Genomic DNA, 10,340 nt, shown 5'->3' on the forward strand with positions numbered 1-10,340 from the left:
AATAAACACAGCCCTGCTGCCCTCTGCCTGCCAAAAGCAAGGTATATCCCAGGAAGGGACCCAGAAGAGGGAGGAGCAAGACGGGGAAGGCTCCATAGAGCCGGGGGTTCTAGTCCCAGGCCTACTGAGACTGCAGGCTGGGAGGCCAGCGAGGAGGAGGAGGCTCCTGCAGCCTCCCGGGGGAGAGGTAAGGAGACCCTCCTTGATGGAAAAGACCCTGATGCTGGGAAAGATTGAAGGCAGGAGGAGAAGGGTGGAGGACAGAGGATGAGATAGTTGGATGGCATCATCGACTCAATGGACATGAGTTTAAGTAAACTGCAAGCGATAGTGAAGGACAGAGAAGCCTGGCATGCTGTAGTCCATGGGGTCACAAACAAGTCAGCAACTGAACAACGACGAGACCCTTGGAGGGTGGTGCATGGAAGTAGGTATGATGGAGGGGATGGTGAGAGGGCCGCCCTGCTCAAGGGCAGCCTGCCTCTCCTGCTCCCCAGACTATCAGACACAGGCAATAACTTGGGGAAACTAATTTTAAAACAGCAGGGAAGCTAAGAAGAGACTGAAGATGGGGAAAGCAAGTTGCTGAGGATCCCTTAGACTGTTGGCCGCTCCATAAGCACACAGTGGAGGCTCTGCCCTGAGCCTCGGGTGACCTGGGTGACCTTGGAATTGACGACAGGTGCAGTGATGGCCATGCACCCCAGGGACATGGAAGGCAGCTGTTGGGGACCGAAGCTGGAGCGGGGCCTCCAGGTCTCTCCACCCAATTTCCTCTCCTAGAATAAGTGAAGGTCCTGTTATCAGAGATACTTCCTGAGAAAACTACCAGGAAGCCAGAGAACAGAAGGCCCCACAATTAATGCCTCGGATGCCGTGTGTGTCACAGAGCCCATGATAAGGCCCGGTAAGAATCACAGGCCTAGAGACAAAGGAAGGAAACCTGGAGCCCCTTCCTTAATTGAACACAAACAGCCCACAACACAGCTTAGTCAGAGGAGGGAAAAGAGGAAAGGGAGTGAATGAGACACTCTAAGAAGAAGCTGGGAAGGGAGCATGTCAGCACGAGCAGAGGTCTTGGTCTGGCCACGGGTCTTGAGACAACCATGAGTGGGAAGTCGCCCTCTGCTCTCACAGGGCCTCAGGCAGTGTCTATCTGCGACTGCTCAGCACCGTGGGATCAAGTCCTCCAGCAAAGAGCCCTCTTTTATTAAATTAACTTTTATTAGAGTATCGTTGCTTTACAATGTTGTATTCGTTTCTACTGTATAGCAAAGTACATGAGTTATATATATATCTTCTTTTTTGGATTTCCTTCCAATTCAGGTCACCACAGAGCACTGAGTAGAGTTCCCTGTGCTAAACAGAGGATTCTCATTAGTTACCTATTTGTACAGAGCATGAAGACCTACAAGACCTTTTAGAACTAACACCCAAAAAAGATGTCCTTTTCATTATAGGGGACTGGAATGCAAAAGTAGGAAGTAAAGAAACACCTGGAGTAACAGGCAAATTTGGCCTTGGAGCACGGAATGAAGCAGGGCAAAGGCTAATAGAGTTTTGTCAAGAGAATGCACTGGTCATAGCAAACACCCTCTTCCAACAACACAAGAGAAGACTGTACACATGGACATCACCAGATGGTCAATACCGAAATCAGATTGATTATATTCTTTGCAGCCAAAGATGGAGAAGCTGTATACAGTTAGCAAAAACAAGATCAGGAGCTGACTGTGGCTCAGATCATGAACTCCTTATTGTGAAATTCAGACTTAAATTGAAGAAAGTAGGGAAAACCACTAGACCATTCAGGTATGACCTAAATCAAATCCCTTATGATTATACAGTGGAAGTGAGGAATAGATTTAAGGGACTAGATCTGATTGATAGAGTGCCTGATGAACTCTGGACAGAGGTTCATGACATTGTACAGGAGACAGGGACCAAGACCATCCCCATGGAAAAGAAATGCAATAAAGCAAAATGGCTGTCTGAGGAGGCCTTACAAAGAGCTGTGAAAAGAAGAGAAGCGAAAAGCAAAGGAGAAAAGGAAAGATATAAGCATCTGAATGCAGAGTTCCAAAGAATAGCAAGGAGAGATAAGAAAGCCTTCCTCAGTGATCAATGCAAAGAAATAGAGGAAAACAACAGAATGGGAAGGACAAGAGATCTCTTCAAGAAAATTAGAGATTCCAAGGGAACATTTCATGCAAAGATGGGCTCGATAAAGGACAGAAATGGTAGGAACCTAACAGAAGCAGAAGATATTAAGAAGAGGTGGCAAGAATACACAGAAGAACTGTACAAAAAAGATCTTCACGAGCAAGGTAGTCACGATAACATGATCACTGACCTAGAGCCAGACATCTTGGAATGTGAAGTCAAGTGGGCCTTAGAAAGCATCACTACGAACAAAGCTAGTGGAGGTGATGGAATTCCAGTGGAGCTATTTCAAATCCTGAAAGATGATGCTGTGAAAGTGCTGCACTCAATATGCCAGCAAATTTGGAAAACTCAGCAGTGGTCACAGAACTGGAAAAGGTCAGTCTTCATTCCAATCCCAAAGAAAGGCAATGCCAAAGAATGCTCAAACTACCGCACAATTGCACTCATTTCACACGCTAGTAAAGTCATGCTCAAAATTCTCCAAGCCAGGCTTCAGCAATATGTGAACCGTGAACTCCCAGATGTTCAAGCAGGTTTTAGAAAAGGCAGAGGCACCAGAGATCAAATTGCCAACATCCGCTGGATCATGGAGAAAGCAAGAGATTTCCAGAAAAACATCTATTTCTGCTTCATTGACTATGCCAAAGCCTTTGACTGTGTGGATCACAATAAACTGTGGAAAATTCTGAAAGAGATGGGAATACCAGACCACCTGACCTGCCTCTTGAGAAACCTGTATGCAGGTCAGGAAGCAACAGTCAGAACTGTACATGGGACAACCGACTGGTTCCAAATAGGAAAAGGAGTACGTCAAGGCTGTATATTGTCACCTTGTTTATTTAACTTATATGCAGAGTACATCATGAGGAACGCTGGGCTGGAAGAAGCACAAGCTGGAATCAAGATTGCTGGGAGAAATATCAATAACCTCAGATATGTAGATGACACTACCCTTACGGCAGAAAGTGAAGAGGAACTCAAAAGCCTCTTGATGAAAGTGAAAGAGGAGAGTGAAAAGGTTGGCTTGAAGCTCAACATTCAGAAAACAAAGATCATGGCATCTGGTCCCATCACTTCATGGGAAATAGATGGAAAAACAGTGGAAACAGTGTCAGACTTTTATTTTTTTGGGCTCCAAAATCACTGCAGATGCTGATTGCAGCCATGAAATTAAAAGACGCTTACTCCTTGGAAGGAAAGTTATGACCAACCTTGATAGTATATTAAAAAGCAGAGACATTACTTTGCCAACAAAGGTCCGTCTAGTCAAGGCTATGGTTTTTCCCGTGGTCATGTATGGATGTGAGAGTTGGACTGTGAAGAAAGCTGATCGCCGAAGAATTGATGCTTTTGAACTGTGGTGTTGGAGAAGACTCTTGAGAGTCCCTTGTACCGCAAGGAGATCCAACCAGTCCATTCTAAGGGAGATCGATCCTGGGTGTTCACTGGAAGGACTGATGCTAAAGCTGAAACTGCAATACTTTGGCCATCTCATGCGACGAGTTGACTCACTGGAAAAGACTCTGATGCTGGGAAAGGTTGAGGGCAGGAGGAGAAGGGGACGACCGAGAATGAGACGGCTGGATGGCACCACCGACTCTGTGGACATGAGTTTGAGTGTAGTCCGGGAGTTGGTGATGGATAGGGAGGCCTGGCGTGCTGTGATTCATGGGGTCGCGGAGAGTCGGACACGACTGAGCGACTGAACTGAACTGAACAGAGCATCAATAGTGTGTATACGTCAATCCCAATCTCTCAGTTCATCCCTTTCCCGCCTTTCCCTGCTCGGTATTCGTACCTTGTTCCCCACGTCTGTGTCTCTGATTCTGCTTTGTAAAGAAGACCATCTATACCAAGTTTTTCAGATTCCACATACATGCATTAATACACGGTGTCTGTTTTTCTAGTTGCTGGGCTCAGCGTTTCTCTTCAAGGAGTGTGTCAGTGGGTGTAACTGTCGCACCCAAGGTATCTTTTCTGTATTGACCGCTCCTTCTGTTCCAGTTACATAGGTTGCCCCTCACATTTCTCATCTCCATCAACTTTCTTATCTAAAGTACTGCTCAGTTTGTCACTCTAAGACACTCACCATCCCGCAGCGAATGCTTCAAGACATCTAATACAGAAGTTCACGTTGGCCACTGTGACTCCATTTTGCACTGTTTAACATGGCTTAAGTCCTGTAAAGTTTCACCTAAAGTAAGTAGGAATTATAGCCCAGAAGAAAAGCCACATTATGACACCTCAGCTACTCATTAGTCTAGCTATGAGACCCCATTTCCCATCATCACTGAGGAGTCCAAGTTCCGCGTCACACATCCTTGACCCTACACACAGCCTGGGAGAAGGGTGTTCAGGGCTCTTCATGGTTACTCTGGGGGACACTTGCAGTGTCTATGTGGCCCTGCGTGTGTAAGTCACTTCAGTCATGTCTGACTCTTTGCTACCCCATGGACTGTAGCCCTCCAGGCTCCTCTGTCCATGGAATTCTCCAGGCGAGAATACTGGAGTGGGTTGCCATTTCCTTCTCCACAGGATCTTCCTACTTAGGGATGGAACCCAGGTCTCTTGCATTGCAGGCAGATTCTTTACTGTCTGAGCCACAAGGGAAGCCTCCCATGTGTCCCTAGCAGATATGAAATCCAGATTTCGGGGGCAGCATGGAACCAGTTTGATTAGACTTCGTTCCCTTTTGTTCTTTAACTAACAGAGATGGTGCATTTTCAGAATGCATATGAACATGGCCTTTGGAACAATGGAAATACATCACATTCATAGTCAATGTGTAAATACATTGTGCTCAGAGGGACAGTCAGTCTGGTTGGAAGCAGAAAGAAAAGACACTGAGTCAGCAGTCAGGGTTCTAGTCAACCTTGGTGACCCTGGGCCAGGACTTTCCACCTCTCTGGGTCTCAGCTTTCTCAACTATAAAATGGAACTATAAGACTTCATCCTTAAGTCAGCGAGCTGTAAGATGAGGGAGGTACCCTATGGACTGTGGCCACAGTCTGACCCCAGATTCAAAGCTACCAGAAGGGAGCAGGAATGGGCTTCCCTAATGGCTCAGGGGTAAAGAATCTGCCTGCAGTGCAGGAAACATAGGTTTGATCCCTGGTTCGGGAAGATCCCCTGGGGAAATGGCAATCCACTCTGGTATTCTTGCCTGGAAAATCCCGTGGACAGAGGAGCCTGGCGGGCTGCAGTCCCTGGGGCTGCAAAGAGTCGGAGATGACTGAGCAACTAAACCACAAACCAGCACAGACACAGAGCAGCGCCTGGTGGGGCGGGGCTCTAGCTCACCCAACTCAGGCCTTGTATGCTCACCCCAAGGTGCGGGGAAGTGGGCATCCGAGGGCCCAGACCAGGACTGGTTGAGGAAGCTCCAGGAGTGCCAGCGGTGTACCATGCAGCCCACAAACCAGATCATGTGGGAGCTTGAAAAAATTGGGGTGGGAGAGAGTGTAGATCCCAAGCCCCACCCTGACCAATTCAAGAACAAGCCCAGGTAACAGAGGCCTCTTTATAAAGCCCCTCAGGGGCTTCTCCTGTGCAGCCAGGTGAAGTTCTCCCAGGATTCAGTATTTCCTGACTCCTCTGAAGGTGAGTCTTCTCATCCAAGGCCCAGGTGTGCTCTTATCTGGGAATTTATTGTGTTTTCATTTTGATGATAATCTTTTTTTTTTAGCCAGTTATAAAGTTTTCTCTTTGTTGTGGTAATTTGCAGTAAGAGTTTTGTTTCCTAAATTGCACTATAAAATAAGGTCCATGGGGAACTTTCCTGGCAGTCCAGTGGTTAAGACTCTGCACTCCCAATGCAGGGGACACAGGTTCAAAGCCTCGTCAGGGAACTAAGATCTGACATGCTGTGTGGTACAGCAGAAATAAATATGTAAATAAATAGATAAATAAATAAAATGAAGCTAAGGGGAATGTCCTGGGACCAGGGGAGTGAGGGTGCTATGAGAATTTCTTGTGAGGATTGTGTCCCTGTCTTTACTCAGGTCTGAGTAACCTTGGCGAATATAGTCTGGGACTGAGAATATGGAAGACACGTCCAGAGTCGCAGGCTGTGAGTGCAGAGAGTCAGCTCTAAGACCGGAAGTGGAGGCACAAATGTGGCCAGGGAGGAGAAGGGAGGGTGGGAGAGGAATGAGCCTTGGGGTGGGGGCAGGGATCAGGGGTTCCTCAGTGGGGAGATACAGCTGACATCCCTGGCGGGGGGACCCACGGGTGCAAAAACTCAGAAGAGGGGATGAGGTTCATTTTCAGGACTGTGTGTCCTTCCACACAAGCAGAGCTGCCATAACAAACGACCACAGATGAGGTGGCTTAAGAGCTTCCCTGGTGGCTCAGATGGTAAAGAATCTGCCTGCAATGCAGGAGATCTGGGCTAAATCCCTGGGTTGGGAAGATCTCCTGGAAGAGGGCATGGCAACTGACTCCAGTATTCTTGCCTGGAGAATCCCATGGATAGAGGTGCCCGGGGGGCTACAGTCCATGGGGTTGCAAAGAGTTGGACAGACCGAGCGACTAAGCACAGCACAAGCAGCAGAAACTTACGATCTTACAATTCTGGAGGCTGGAAAGTCCAGGACGAAGGCAGTACAGGGCTGGGTCCTTCAGGCATCTGTGAGGGAGACCCTGTGGGAATCCTGTCCATGTCTCTCTCATTTGGGTGGTTGCTGGCCATCCTCGCTGTTTCATATAGGAGCATCATCCAGATCTCTCCATTTCTGTTTACATGGCCTGTGTGTGTGTGTCTCTGTATCCAAAGGTCCCCCTTTTCATCAGGACACCAGTTATACTGTATTAGGACCCACTCTAATGGCTTTACTTTACCTCTGTAAAAAGTCTAACTCCAAAAGCTCATATTCTGAAGTCCTAGGATTTAGGACTCCATCATATCTTTTGGGGAAGAATACAACCCAATCTATAGCAGCAACCAACCTTGCATGTCCGGCTCAGGAGCTTGGACTCCACCTAGGTTGGATCCCTCTCCACCCAGTATCCCAAACTTTTCTCTTTTGTGAAGGCTCAGATTATGTGGTTATGGTACAAGCCCTCATCAACATGTGTCTTTTCGTTAGCTCATTTTGTTTGCCATTGTGTATTTATTTTGGGCGAGCAGCATCTGTGACCCAAGGGACCATCAGTCCCACAAAGTGAAAGGCAGGAAAATGCTCTGTTCCCTGTTTGATCCTCAAGCTGGAAGAGCATCCAGTACACTGTGATCATATAAAAATGAACATGAAGGAGTGAACAAACACGCAAAACAAGCATCTAATACTGTGGTAGCTGCAAGGAGGAGAAAGCAATGGCACCCCACTCCAGTGTTCTTGCCTGGAAGATCCCACGGACGGAGGAGCCTGGTAGTCCATGGGTTCGCTAAGAGTCAGACACGACTGAGTGACTTCACGTTCACTTTTCACTTTCATACATTGGAGAAGGAAATGGCAACCCACTCCAGTGTTCTTGCCTGGAGAATCCCAGGGATGGGGGAGCCTGGTGGGCTGCCATCTATGGGGTCGCACAGAGTCAGACACGACTGAAGCAACTTAGCAGCAGCAGCTGCAAGGAAGCTGTGGGGAGGTTGATGCAGCAGCCTAGAGAGAGGTGATGTCAGCCCCTTAGGGGCAAGGGCAGGGGGATGGAAGAGGGGTTCAGACAAAGGTGATGAAGATGAGAAACATGTCTCAAAAAGCCTCAGGGTGCTGGCAAAGGAAGACCTAAGCCACCCCTCCGCAGGACAGCAGCTGGGCCAGCTGGCAGCACTACTCAGGCCCTGACCCTGCCACCTGTGGCCAGTGAATGACTTTTCCCACAGGTGCTGGCCTTCGCTTCCTTCCCAGGGCAGATAGCTGGTGGGACTTCAGAACCTCAGGCATGCCCGCCAAGAGGAAGGAGGAGCTGAGCCGGCCCTGCAGTGGTGGGAAGCCAAGTGGGAAGCAGCCTGGGGCTCTGCTGGCCTGCCTTGGGCCAGCCACCCTGCCATGGAGACCAGGCAGGCTCTGGACTGCTAGGGAGCATCCAGTGGCTCTGTCCCCAATCACTGGTGACTGCAGCAGGGGCACCCAGGCCCCCTGGGAAGCAGCGTGGTGTAGGGAATGGTGTTCTTCAACCCACCTAGAATCCCCCCCATTTACAGGTCAGCAAACTGAGACCTTCAGAAGGGGAGAGCAACAGCAGCAGCACAGTAGGAGGTGGTGCTAAGATCAAGGCCTCCTCAGGCTTCCCTGGTGACTCAGTGGTAAAGAATCCACCTGCCAATGCAGGAGACACGGATTCAATCCCTGGTCCGGGAAGATCCCACGTGCCGTGGAGCAACTAAGCCCAAGCGCCACAACGTTAGAGCCTGTGCAAACTCTGGGAGTTGGTGATGGACAGGGAGGCCTGGCGTGCTGTGATTCATGGGGTCGCAAAGAGTCGGACACAACTGAGCGGCTGAACTGAACTGACTGAACTGAATATTTTATATATAATATATATAATTATATATATACAATCTATATAAATTTTATATATATATAAAGGATCAAGGCCTCCTCTTCCATTCAGCCTTAACTAAGCCCCTTGCTTCCCCAGCCTCTGACACCTGGGCTGTAGAATGGGAATACACAAGGCCCCTGGGAGCTGGAATGACAGTCTGATTGATCACTGCTCTTTCCTCTCAGGAAGCCTTTTGAACCAACACCACCTATTTCTCCTCTGATATCTAGCTCTCACGTCCTCAATACCTCCTCTGGACACTCTTCCCAAGATGCGTTTGTTCAGCATATTTCTCATGACTTAGATATTGTTGTCTCAGATTGGGTGATTCCTCATCCACTTTGAAAGAGGGGTTTGGATGCTGTGCTCCTTCGGGGTGACTCTTGCTTAGATAGAAAGGTGAGACCTTTCTCTAGGCTGCAGTTTCCCATATTTCCTGTAGGATCCCAGATTCAAAAACAACCTTAGAAGTAGATCACCGGTGTTGTCCCTCACCTGGCACTTGGCTTTGGTCCACCTCTTCTCAGTCACAATGTCATCCTAGTGAGGAGGGGTCCCTCCCCTCCAACAAAGCTCTGTTCTGTTTCCCAGTGGCTCTAGCCTTTAGGAAGTTTTTCCTCATATTGAGCAAATCCGCTTCAGTGAGTTCCTTGAGGACAAGCCTGTGATCACAACCTGCCCTCAGCATTTAGAACAGAGCCTGGTGACCTGAAAATATCAAGAATCATCTCTTGCCTAAATAAAATATAAATTTCCCCTTTCTCTCCAGCTCTGCCCTCTCTTTGGCTGTTGACCAGATGAGATACCAGATGGTCCCTCAGGGGAGAAGATTTCCTGGATTCCTTGACCAAACTGTAGCTGGAATCAGGAGAGCATGGAGGTTGGGACCCAGGGATTATCTGAAGGTGTTTCACTAAACCTTTGTCAAAAACTAGGTCTAGTCACAGAAAGGCTTGGCTGCTATTAGTGTGGGTGGTGAAACCAAAGAACTACACAATCCCAAACTTTCCTAATGAGGATGGAAAAGTCGTCAGGAATAGAGTCAGGAAGGGGCAGTGCCTAAGACCCAGCTAAGCCCCCAGAAGGAACATGGGCCTCTGAGATTGGGACTGGGACTGTCTCCTTTCAAGGGAGGTCCAGTGGCTAGGCACACCTTCCCGGGCCCCAGTGGCAAGACACGGCTACTCCAAGGGCTGATCAGAGGGACTGTTTACAGAGTTGAGGACAGGGTCAAGGGAATCCACTAGGAAGGCTAAATCACCCAGGGATTAGCAGCCCCTTCTACTCTCCTAGAGTCTGAAGCTTAGCTGGAGGGAGCTGTCAAGAGAGTCTAGAAGGAGCTGGGGGCCAGTTGATGAGCTGCTTGAGAGGAGCTGAAGCTGGCAGGAGAGAGAGGGCAGGTATCATGGGATCACAGCACAGAGGGGGAGAGCCTGGGGGAAAAAATACCCCAACCTCTCCCTCCTCCCACCTCCTTCCCATTGATGGAAGCCAACCAGAAGGCCAAGGGCAAGTAGTGCAGAGAGGCTGTCCATCGAGATAGCTTTTAGGGCACAGAGCAGGAAGGAGAGAGCAGGAGAGATCTGGAATGTTCAGCTCACTGTCAGCTTCCACTGTCCCAGTCTTTCATCCAACAGGTGTTTATGGACCACCTAGTACCTGTCAGGTGCATGGTTACGGGAGTGGTG

Source organism: Moschus berezovskii, chromosome 12 (genome assembly GCF_049115385.1).
Source record: "Moschus berezovskii isolate FMDL1 chromosome 12, NW_MosBer_1.0, whole genome shotgun sequence".
NCBI classification, from domain to species: Eukaryota; Metazoa; Chordata; class Mammalia; order Artiodactyla; family Moschidae; genus Moschus; species Moschus berezovskii.